Below are 12,871 nucleotides of genomic sequence, written 5' to 3' on the forward strand. Positions count from 1 at the left end.
TTCTCTTAAGTATAGATTGGTACTCTCAGGAGCAATCATGTCTCATGTCTACAGAATCCTAAATTATTTAAATGCCATGTTCTACAGATCCTTGAAGTAGTTGAACATTACCTATCTAGATAGAATACAATATCTATGTATCTAAAGAACCTAATTGATCCTACTGTATGTACAACAGACATGAATAATTATTGACCTATATTAATTAATACATGTATAACTTAAAGACTAAAACTTCATGTCAGAATATTAAATAATCTGTAAACAAATATGCAACAAATGAGGACAATGACCTCAAAATGTAAACAATGTATAAGTTTCTTGATCAGATTTAGGAGTAATATATAATGAAATATGAAAATATATCCTAAAAGATGTATCAATATACAAAATGTTCTAAACAGAGGTAGAAACATTCATTCATACAATTTGACAGAATAACTATGCATAGGTTTAAAAATTATGTAAACAAAAATGACAAATATAGTTTGAATTTGTATCAATGTAAAGAACTATGCCAATGTAAATTGTCATTGAATAATAGCTCACAAGTATTCACTCTATTTCCCAATATTATTATCCCTTTTTTTAACAAACATACTTTTCACCCCAACACTCTATCCAGTAAAAGTAATAATCAACAACTCCTAAACAGTGTTCCCAACCATAAGCCCAAATATTGTTTGGGGGACAGGGGTAGTCATCCTCTAGAAATGTTTCACACTGTCATGCAGGTAATGTTCTATTAATGGGATCCTGCGAAATAAAGTGATAGTTAAGTTGCAAAATGACTCTCCAGTATATTTGCAAACAATTTACAAGTAGTTGAGAGGGTGTTAATTTTTTTCAAAGTTCTTATTTGGAGCTCTGGCCAGAATGTCATGAGAAGGTGTACCATTTATCATCTTGTATCCAAAAATTCGCTCTTATAGTAGCACTGTCAGCATTTCAATGTCATCTAAACTAGGTGGAGTTGTTGCTGTGGGGCCTCCTCTTCTTCCTGAAAACTTCAAAGATTACTGCAGGAAAAGGATGTGTAGGAAAATCTACTGTTTATCGTGGAAAACTTAAATATCTTTCATATAAAATATATTCAATGGAGAATACATTATAGACAAAACAGGCATGGAGAAAGTAATTTTTTTCCTAAAGTCTTCCATCTGTCTCATGCCAGATGGTTTCTGATATGAGACAGAAACTCTGAATGTTCCTTTTAACAACATGCTTGAATTTAGAGATGTACAAAGCTATTGTCCAACTCCAAAACCAACTAAACATGTTGATGTGTGTGTATGTTTCTGTGTGTGTGTGTGTGTGTGTGTGTGGGTGGGTGGGTGGGTATGTGTGTGCGTGTGTGTATAAATGTAGGTGTAACCAGCAAAATCCATATTCCATTTTCTAGATGATCCTTAGTGGATAGTTATTTTTCATTCTGTCAGCATTCAAACATCAATTCCTTTTCTGCTTCAGCTGTTAATTCTCTGGGATTATTCAAGTATGTATCACTGTCTAGGGTTTTGTTTAAATGAATTATTAGATAAGGTGTTATCCCAACTGGAAATTTCTCCTAATAATCTTTGAAAGTCATTAAGAGTCTGCAACCAGTCTCTCCTAATTTGTGTCTTTTGTGTTCTAATTTTCTGTAAACCTATTCTGTAACCTAAGTAAATAACAGAATCGTCTCTTGGAATTTTTCAGGAGCAATTTGTAATCCCCATTTAGTCAAGACTTTCTTTACTTCTTCAAACATCCTTCCTAAATTATTTGTATTTGAATCAGATAACAAAAATCATCTATGTAATGGTAGATTATAGACTTAGGAAACTGCTTATGTTTCCAATGGCTGGCTGAAAAAGTATTGGCATAGATTAGGGCTATAGAGCATTCCCTGTTGGAGGATGGTCCATTGATATCTCCTAGGAGGTTGAGAATTATTCTAAGTAGGCACTATGAAGGCTAACTTTTCTCTATCCTTTTCTTGGATAATTAAAGAAACAATCCTTTAAATTAATAACTATGAGAGGCTATCACTTTGGTACCAGAGAAGGCACAGGAATTCCAGATTGTAGAGGGCCCATAGATTGAATAACCTTATTGATAACTCTAAGATCTGTCACCATTCTCCATTTTTCAGATTTCTTTGTAACATCAAATACAGGAGAATTCCTATGGCTGGTAGCTTATTCTATGTGTCAAACATCTGGTTACTCTTCTACCAGTTGTTTTAAAGCCTGCAACTTTCCCTCAGCTAGAGGCCACTGTTTAACCCATATCAGTTTCTCAGTTAACCATTTTAAAGTTAGGTCTGTTGATACCTCTAAAAGTTTATCAATTGCTTTGTGTTCTCATACAGCCCAAATGGCTGGTGTATGTCATCTATAGTATCTTCTAATATTTTTCTCAGAAACATAAATTTTAGAGCCTGCACAAATATTTGATCTGGTTATTCCTTTGCTGCAGTAGGTCACGACCCCAAAATTTACTACAATATGGTTATATATAGCCTTATTCTACCTATTTGCCCTTTTGGCCTTATGCATTCAATACGTCTCGTGCTTTGTTTTACACAATATTGGTTTACAATTCCCAAAAACTGAGGATCTACCTCCTGAATATACCAATTTGAATGCCAAGATTCTGGAGTAATGATACTTACATTCCCCACCCATGTCTAATAAGTCTTCAATAAATGCCATTTATACACACTCTTAGCTTTGGTCTTGGATCATTTATAGAAGTCTGCCAGAATATATATTTTCTCTCTCCTACTGGAGGTTTTGACTCATTTTCCACATTTATCCCATCATTCAAACCAGTATTGCTTTTTTTTTATTGGATATTTATTTATTTTTTTAATTTTCCTGGCAGGACACATTCTCCACAGGACCACATTCATCATGAGGTTCTGCAAGAGGACCCCATGGCATATCTTGATGGTATTGGGTTATCCTGTCTATTTTTCATTGACCTACACTCATTGGTGGTATATTGGCCTTTGCCACACCTTCTACGTATACCTGAAGGCTGAGTCCTCCTATTTCTGCCATATCCAGAGGAGACAATATTCCTAAGAATCTGTTGTCTACAATTCCTCTTCAGATGTCCCATTCTACCACAATTAAAACATTTTCTATTTTGATGGCTTGTCTTACTAATGGAATTTGCTTCTCCTACCCAAGCTACAGTACCATAGTCAATTATCTTGACATTCATTGTATGCAAGCCTCATTCATCCATGGGTGTTAATCTGATCTTTAAAGGCCAAAGGATCCTTTTTACATCCTATGTTGGCATTCTCATAAGCCAAATATTCAATGATTATACATCTAGCTTCTGGGTCAGTTGCCCCTATTTGTACAGCCCTAGTTAGTCTTTGCAAAAAATCACTAGAAGTTTCTCTCTGACCCTGTTTAACCCTAAGAAATGATTCAACTCTATTTCTTAGTTTCTGAATCCTGTCCCATTTCTTTAAAGCTGCTGTGCTACATAGGGACAAGGTGTGATTATCATAAAAAGCTTGATCCTGAGGACCAGAGTAAAGTCCTTCACCTAGAAATTGATCTAGGGAAATCTCAAGTCCTTTTGCCTTCTTTTGTTGCTCTGAAATTCTTGACTCCTCTTTAAAGAAGGACCTCCAAAGTAAATGCTGTATACTTTTTAGAACTATTGAGATGAACTGACTCCAAACTTGAGGCATTGCTTTGCTTCTGAAAGCACACTTATTGGCTATTTCAATGACAAAGATGGATATGGTTCATTAGCTACAATTGCTTGTTTAATTTCCTTTAGGTCAGTCATATGTATAGGCTCCCATGAATATTCTTTGACAACTTAAGTATCTGAGTCCAGATACTTTTTCTGAAATTATTATTGGAAAGGCAGGCAGAACTCTGGAGAAGGTATCCCAGAAATTTTTATGTACTCATGAGGTTAAATTTTGCCTTTTTACCTTCTGTTCCTGGTCATCCAATTTGATAATTTCCTTAATCTTTTCAAATATTTTACTGTTTCCTTTTGTAACGTCTGGATGTCATGTCCAGTGTTCTACTCTAATGCCTTCATTGAGAATTTCAAGTTATGAAGTCTATCTAATAGAGATAATGTCTCATCCTTGGACGTAATCTTTATAGCATGCATATTATCTTCCTGGAGAGACATTATATTGGTCAATCTGTCATACCTCTTTGCCAGAGTCTGAATAATATATTCAACAGTGCAAATTCTCTCAAATAATGTCTCAGCACCCACTGTCACTGATTGGGTTTTCTGTGCCAAATTGGCTGTATACTTCTCCAGAGTGTTGAATCTTCCTTTAAATAAATTACTATCAGTCTGTACCATTTCCAAAAGTACCTCAGTTAACTGAGTTTTGTTAGTTAAATTATTTGTATCCTCCTTCAGATTTCTGATCTCGTTTTCAAGAAGCTTGGTACTGCTCTGTACCATTTCTAAAAGTACCTCAGTTGACCGAATTTTGTTAATTAAAGTGGTCTTATTCTTCTTCAGATTTCCAACCTCTTTCTTGAGAAGCCTGGTATCAGTCTGGAAAGACTGTACCACTTCTAAAAATGCCTCATTCTTAGCCCTATTGTCAAACCATGTTTTAAAGAAAAAATATTGTGAAGACTAATCCCCAGAATTAAAAATAGTGATGAAGATGAGACATCATATAAGTCTTGTAAAATCTCACACATGGTTTAAGTAAGGATACTATTGAAACCTTGGACAGTTAGGTTGCTTGACACATTCCCCTTTTAAATTAACCTCTTATGATTTATGTTTTTGGATATTAAATTTTACCTGTGCTTTAATTAGCTGGATTAGGTGCAGTAACCATTACCGGCCAGTAGGTGTCAAGGGCCACCTACTAAACAAACCCAGCTGGCCCCAGTGACACTCTGAGTCATGAGACTGGTCTGAATTTGATTTTAGCGTGAAATGCTCAAAGATATGCTTAGATCAAAAAAATAGTTATTAATAGAAATCACAGACTGTGTGTACCAAGCTGGGCCCTTATTGATCAGCAGCCGCAGGAACACAGGGTTAATAAGATAACCATAGGTACCTAGGAAAGCCCATATCCCATCTGAATTTCTGTGCAGTGTGAGGTAGTGGGACATAGACACTGGGACTGCAAGCTCCTCTGAAGCAAGTAATGAGATAATATCAAGAATCCCTGCTAGAAGTATTGACATTACACAGTTAACAATGCATCCACAGAGCTTGGCTGAGGAGGAAATAAAAACTGAACAGGAGGTGGAAGAGGGAATGGACATTTCCACTCGCTCCAAAGATCCTGGCTCTACAGAGCGAACGGCTCAGAAACGGAAGTTCCCCAGCCCTCCACATTCCTCCAATGGCCATTTGCCCTAAGACTCCTCCACAAGTCCCATTAAAAAAAAAAAAGAAACCCGGCCTACTGAACAGTAGCAATAAGGAGCAGTCAGAGCTAAGACATGGTCTGTTTTACTATATGAAGCAGCCACTCACCACAGACCCTGTTGATGTTGTACCGCAGGACGGACAGAATGGTTTCTACTGCTGGGTTTGTCACCGGGAAGGACAAGTCCTTTGCTGTGAGCTCTGTCCCCGGGTTTATCATGGTAAGTGTCTGAGTCTGACATCGGAACCAGAGGGGGACTGGTTTTGTACTGAACGTGAGAAGATTACAGTAGCAGAATGCATCAAGACACAGAGCAAAGCCATGACGATGCTGACCATTGAACAGCTGTCCTACCTGCTCAAGTTTGCCATTCAGAAAATGAAGCAGCCAGGGACAGACGCTTTCCAGAAGCCCGTTCCCTTGAAGTAGCATCCCGACTCTGCAGAATACATTTTCCACCCCAGGGACCTTAGTACCTTGGAAAATAATGCGGAAAAGAAGATGTACGGCTGCACGGAAGTGATGGAGGAAGGTCATTGGCTAATAAAGGAACTGCCCTGGCCCGGGCCAAGCAGTGCTTAAAAGAATACAGTGTCTGTGTAATTATTTTGGGGCATAAGCTAGCCAAGCAGGCAGCCGTTGTGCTGGGAATGCAGCCCGACGCTCTTATTACTACACGGAAGCCTTCCTGGCTGATGCCAAGTGGATCCTTCACAACTGCATTATTTATAATGGGGGAAATCACAAGTTGACGCAAATAGCAAAAGTCTTCATCAAGATCTGTGAACATGAGATGAATGAAACTGAAGTATGTCCAGAGTGCTATCTTGCTGCTTCCCAAAAATGAGACAACTGCTTCTGTGAACCCTGTAGCAATCCACACCCTCTGGTCTGGGCCAAACTTAAGGGGTTCCCATTCTGGACAGCGAAAGCTCTGAGGGACAAAGATGGGCACGTTGATGCCCGTTTCTTTGGACAACATGACAGAGCCTGGGTCCCCATCAATAATTGCTACCTCATATCTAAAGAAATCCCCTTTTCTGTGAAAAAGACTAAAAGTATCTTCAACAGCGCCATGCAAGAGATGGAAGTTTACGTGGAGAATATACGGAGGAAGTTTGGGGTTTTTAACTATTCCCAGTTCAGGACGCCATACACCCCCAATAGCCAGTACCAAATGCTGCTCGAACCCAGCAACCCCAGAGCTGGCACTGCTAAGACAGACAAACAGGAGAAGGTGAAGCTCAATTTTGACATGACAGCGTCCTCCATGATCCTCCTGAGCAAGCCCCTTCTGAGCAGGGGCGCAGGCCGCAGGATCTCCCTGTCCGACATGCCACGCTCCCCCACCAGTACGAACTCTTCCGTGCACATGGGCTCCGACGTGGAGCAAGACCCCCGAGAAGAAGGCCCCATCCAGCCATTTCAGCGCAAGTGAAGAGTCCATGGACTTCCTTGATAAGAGCACAGCTTCCCCAGCCTCCACAAAGACGGAGCAAGCAGGGAGTCTGTCTGGCAGCCCGAAGCCTTTCTCTCCGCAAGCACCGACACCCATCATGACTAAGACAGACAAGACCTCCACCACTGGGAGCATCCTGAACCTGAACCTGGATCGAAGCAAAGCCTAGATGGACTTGAAGGAGCTCAGCGAGTCGGTCCAGCAGTCGGCCCCCGTCCCTCTCATCTCTCCCAAGCGGCAGATTCGAAGCCAGTTCCAGCTCAACCTGGACAAGACCATAGAGAGCTGCAAAGCACAACTAGGCATAAATGAGATCTCCGAGGACGTTTACATGGCTGTGGAGCACAGCAATTCAGAGGACTCCGAAAAGTCAGAGAGCAATGACAGTGAGTACGTCAGCGACGAGGAACAGAAGCCCAAGAATGAGCCAGAGGACCCTGAGGAAAAAGAGGGGAGTCGAGTGGACAAAGAGGCCCCTGCCGTTAAAAAAAAGCCAAAACCCGCAAACCCGGTGAAGGTCAAAGAGGAAGCGAAGAGTAACTCACCAGCCAGCGAGAAGGAAGAGCCTGCCCCCGCCACGGACAAGGCCAGCCCTGAGCCTGAGAAGGACTCAGAGAAAGCAAAGCTTTCGCCTCACCCTACAAAGGACAAGTTGAAGGGGAAAGACAACACGGATACCCCCACAGTGCATTTGGGCTTGGACTCCGACTCCGAGAGTGAACTTGTCATAGAATTAGGAGAAGATCCTTCTGGGCGGGAGGGTCGCAAAAACAAGAAGGAGCCCAAGGTACCATCACCTAAGCAGGATGGTAAACCGCCACAGTCTTCCGCGGCTGTCAACCAGTCTCCCCCAGAGACGCCAGTGCTCACCCGCTCGGCCACCCAAGCACCCGTGGCTGGCGTCACGGTGGCCACTACCACCAGCACAATGTCAACCTTCACAGTCACAGCACCAGCCACTGCCGTCACAAGAAGCCCAGTGAAGAAGCAGAGGCCGCTGTTCGCAAAGGAGACTGCCCCGGCTGTGCAGTGGGTTGTGTGGAATTCATCAACTGTCCAGCAGAAGGAGGTCACCCAGATCCCATCGACTTCCACCATCATGCTGGTAACCAGCACTCAGCCTGCAGCTCTGGTCAGCAGTTCCAGCTCCTCAAGCACCTTGGCGTCTGCCATCAATGCCGACCTGCCCATCGCCACTGCCTCAGCCGAAGTGGCCGCAGATATTGCCAAGTATACCAGCAAAATGATGGATGCCATAAAAGGGACAATGACAGAAATCTACAATGATCTCTCCAAAAACACCACTGGAAGCACAATAGCTGAGATTCGAAGGCTGAGGATCGAGATTGAGAAGCTGCAGTGGCTGCACCAGCAGGAGCTTGCTGATACGAAGCACAACCTGGAGCTGACCATGGCAGAGATGCGGCAGAGCTTGGAGCAGGAGCGGGATCGACTCATTGGTGAGGTGAAGAAGCAACTGGAGCTGGAGAAACAGCAGGTGGTAGATGAGACCAAAAAGAAGCAGTGGTGTGTCAACTGCAAGAAGTAGGCCATCTTCTATTGCTGCTGGAACACTAGCTACTGTGACTACCCCTGTCAGCAGGCAAACTGGCCTGAGCACATGAAGTCCTGTACCCAGTCAGCTACTGCCCCTCAGTTGGAAGCAGATGCTGAGGCGAGCACAGACACAGGAAATAAGTCATCCCAGAGCAGCTCCTCCTCCAATGCACAGTTGGTGCTGTCAGAAACGACCAGCGCCTCCAAAGAGAAGGAGACATAGGTGGAGAAGGGCAAGGACAGCTCGACCCTGGGTCTTTCTGGCTCCAGAGAGACGACGCCCTCCTCCATTCTGTTGGGTTCCAACCAAGGCTCTGTTAGCAAGAGGTATGACAAGCAGCCCGCCTATACCCGAAACACCACAGACCACCAGCCGCATCCCAACTACCCAGCCCAGAAGTATCATTCCCGGAGCAGCAAGACCGGTTTGTGGAGCAGCAGTGAGGAGAAGCAAGGGTCAGCCGGCTCTGAGCACAGTGCAGGAACCAGCAGGAAGAACCTCATGCCCCAAGAGTCTTGGGAGTCTCGGTTAGACACCTTCTGGGACTAGGGTGCATTGTGAGCCAGGATATGCCTCCCTGTGGGGGGAAACAAACCCAAACAACAGGAAGCAACTGAAACTGGAGAACAGTCACCTTTCAAATTCCTAGCACTCAAGCTCTGCCCATGGGCTTGGCTGCAGGGCAGCGACTTAACTCCATCCCAGCATGGGCCTTGGCTGGGACTGCTGGACCTCGTGAGCCCAACACTTTAGGTGTAAGTAGGTACAATTTGTGACGTCACTGACCTAGCCTACCTTCCTTTGTCATATCTATACTGACCTTAACTTATAAGAAAAAAAAAAGAAAAAGAAAAACAAGTTATATATAAAAGAAATCTACAATGAAAAGAATGTTTTGCTAATCCAGAGGGCTGGCTAGTTAGCACTCTGGTATCACTGTGGTGTCAGGGCTGGGCCCAGGAATGGCTATTCTCACGCAGGTCCTCCTCCTTGGATATCCAGGGATTGGGGGGGTATCCACTGTCGCTCTGCAGCACACCACGATCGGGGCTCTCAGGCTGTGCTGTCCTGGACCCGCCACACCAAGCCATCGGCCCCTCGCAGACCCTACAAGACGATGTTATGAAACACAAGCTTGCTTGCTCGAAGGACACAGAGAGAAGCTTGTGTGTTTGTGATTTCAGCTATGGTTCCCCAAGGGGCAAAGCAGCCTGCTGTTTATGCAAGGTCCCCATGAGCAGTCCCTGCTCCATCATGGATGCAGACGACTTTCACGTGGGGATGCCCCTTCTCGCTGCCAAGTGCTTTTCCATAAACACACAGATTGGTGAAGAGATAACACGTCTCATAGCAATGACCCAAAAGCAAAGTGCACGGTGAGGACATGTGAGCCCACGGATGGAGCATGTATGTATTATTTATATGCTGGAGTTCTACGTTTTATGTAAGCATAAAACACAGGCAGTGTGAGAGAAAGACAGGAACAGTCATGCTGTCCCGTTAATGCTATGTCTGCTGTAGGTTCCCATTTTGTATGTTGTGTAAAACGAGCATCCATCGACGCAACAGGCGATGTGTGTACATGAGAAAAATTAATTGTACATCATTCCAGTACATTCCGTTGTACATTTTAGTCTTTCTTTACTTTCTCTTCATTGTTGCTAAGAGAATGCAAGCTGTGCATCGTCCAGCTAGTTTACCCCACTAGAGAAGAAGGGAAGAAATGCTGGAGGAGAGCAGAGAGAAAGAACATTCGTGAATTGCAGTTGTCAAAAAACAAAACAAAAAAAAAACAAACAATCTAGCCTAGCTGGCCTTCTTTGGGAAGCGTAACTGCTTTTAGCATATGGGAGTATTTTTTCACATTTTCTTGTATTAAATTTGTATTAAACTTAAATATCTTTAAAAAAAAAAGAATCCCGGCTAATCTGCAGTAAGAAAAGTCACTACTTCATGAGAATTCTATTTCCAAATTAATGGCTGGCTTCATGCATAGGCTTCGGCCTACTGAGGGAGGTTTCATGCCAAGCCAGGCACACTCTGAACCAGTGGTGTGCAACACAGCCTTGAACACATTAGTAGGGGTGGGGATTTCTTAAACCAAACATTCGGGCACCAGATGATGACATAAGCCATAATATAATATTACACCATTTCATAATTATGTATAATAATATTTAAGGGGAAAACTTACATATCACTGTGCTAGATAACAGTCCTCTACATGAACAGGAACAGAGTCTAGTAGTTGGAAGCAGAAGCAAGAAGCAAGAGAGAGTGGGCACACATTTACAGCTGCTTTTATAATATGAGAGACAATGCGCAAATGGACTGGTATCTTAAAGTCTGTTGGCTGAATGAGCAGAATGTGCTCTCACGGCCACAAAGTATTGGTGTTTGCAGATAATATATCAGTATATATAAGTGTCTACAAACTTTCTATTAGGGAAATTCCACAGCTGGTAAATACCTTCAGTTATGTGGCTGGATATATTGACTTAATAAAGAAATTGGTATCCCTCTTATAAACAAATGGGAAAATGACTGATAAAGAGATCAAGAAAAAATATCTTTTGCAATAGCAAAAAAATAATATAAAGTAACTTGGGGTGATTCTAAACAAGCAAGTGAAAGATCATGTATGATGTTTTTCTGTTTATGTATTACTTTCATTGTTTAATGAATAAAGAAGCTGCTTTGGGCCTGATAGGGCAGAACTTAGGTAGGTGGAGAAGACAAAACTGAATGCTGGGAAGAAGGGCAGAAGGAGAGAAGCCATGGATCTTCTGCCTGAGATGGACACTGGTTAGAATCTCTGGTAAGCCACTGCCACGTGGTGATACACAGATTAATGGAGATGGGTTAAACTAATATATGAGAGTTAGCCAATAAGAAATTAGAGCTACTGAAAACACACAAACTTTCAAAGGTAACATATGTTTCTTCATTAATACAATTATGGACTGAGTGTTGTATATAAGCTAGCCAAAGATTTTTTTTGTTTTGTTTTATATTTGAGCAGGTAAAATATATGTCACCTGTCTTGTAGTTTTTCAAGATTTAATTCTTTATGTCTGTAGTCAGTTTTCGGGGGGTTTACCTCAATCCAACCTGATTCTCTTTAATCTTGAACAAATAGCCTTGTGTTTTCTGTGGAAACAAACTGACCTATTCCCCCAAACAATACGTTTTCTGACATTCATTTTCAAGTTATGCCATTCCTAATGTATCTAGGCTGATTTAATTTGTCAGTTGCTTCCGCAATCCATTGTATTTCAGCAGCTGTCACTGTTCATTAGCATTCAAAAATTCAAAATTGACCCAACATTATATTAGCCATGTTCTCTGTGTAATTTCCTTATGTGGATTATACTTTTTATATTATTTCAATTTCTCTTTAAGGACTTTTTTATTATTTATAAACTACTTATTTTTATGACTGTCTACATCCATTTTGTTTTTAAGCCTATGTACATTTTCTAAATGCACTGTAACCTGTTAAGAGGGTTTCTTCTGTCTGGATCTGTCTTCATTGAGAATCTATAACATTCTCTTATCACAAGAAAGTTTTAAACTGCTATGTCAGCTATTGCCACATGCATGGATAAGCTTAGTGCATTGCACTGGTGGTTGGCTCTAGCCCACAGGCAGCCTCATACACCTAGCCTACACAGATAGACTTGTTCACCATATAGGTGCTGCATCAAGAAGTAGGATTTGATCTGTGTTTTCATTTTTTTTAGCTTTCTCAAGCCTTATGTGGATATATGTGGCAGGATATTGAGCACCATATATAGAATTTTTTTTCTTTGGGTTATCAGTTCTCATAATAAGACATTGAGAAGTATTACTAATTATGAAACACTAGTCTATATGTTAGATTTGTCCTATTTGCTCTTATAGCTCAAATTAACCCAGATCTTCCAATATATGTTCTTTTATGTGGCTCCATTTACTTCACTCTGTACTGTCTATCATGATTCCTTTCCATTTGACTGACCTCTCTGGCCCATTCTTCTTTCCCTAACTCTTGCTTTCCAGAAGTTTATCTATACCTTGTACCTAACTATTGGCCATTTAGCTTTTATTAAACCAATCACAGTGACACATCTTCACAGAGTGTAAAGGAATATTCCACAGCAGGTTTCAGCAGTTATATTTCCATTTCTCAGATTACTTATTATGTACCTTCTGATCATGTTATTGGGGTTTGAGAAAAAGACCAAACACTTAACTACTTTCTGTATGAATTGACTACAGTGTGTATACTTTACCTGGGAAGTTGTCATTCATGTGCTTGCTTGCACATGGAAGAATTTATTACTTTTACTTAAAAAAAAAGAAAGAAATTAGAGCTAATGACCAAGCAGTGTTTTAATTAATACAGTTTCTGTGTGGTTATTTCAGGTGTAAGCTAGCTGGGAAGCAGGGACGAATAAGGAGACCACTCCCTTCAACAAGATCTGCATGA

The 12,871-nt window shown here is 41.6% G+C and overlaps 1 pseudogene; it reads left to right on the forward strand.

Moving 5' to 3' along the window:
• The first annotated feature begins 5,207 nt into the window (after window positions 1-5,207).
• On the forward strand, window positions 5,208-8,949 carry LOC121440452 (annotated as a pseudogene).
• The last annotated feature ends 3,922 nt before the right edge of the window (window positions 8,950-12,871 follow it).

Source organism: Microtus oregoni, unplaced genomic scaffold (assembly GCF_018167655.1).
Source record: "Microtus oregoni isolate MIOR12 unplaced genomic scaffold, Mior012 000067F_ref0000223, whole genome shotgun sequence".
NCBI classification, from domain to species: domain Eukaryota; kingdom Metazoa; phylum Chordata; class Mammalia; order Rodentia; family Cricetidae; genus Microtus; species Microtus oregoni.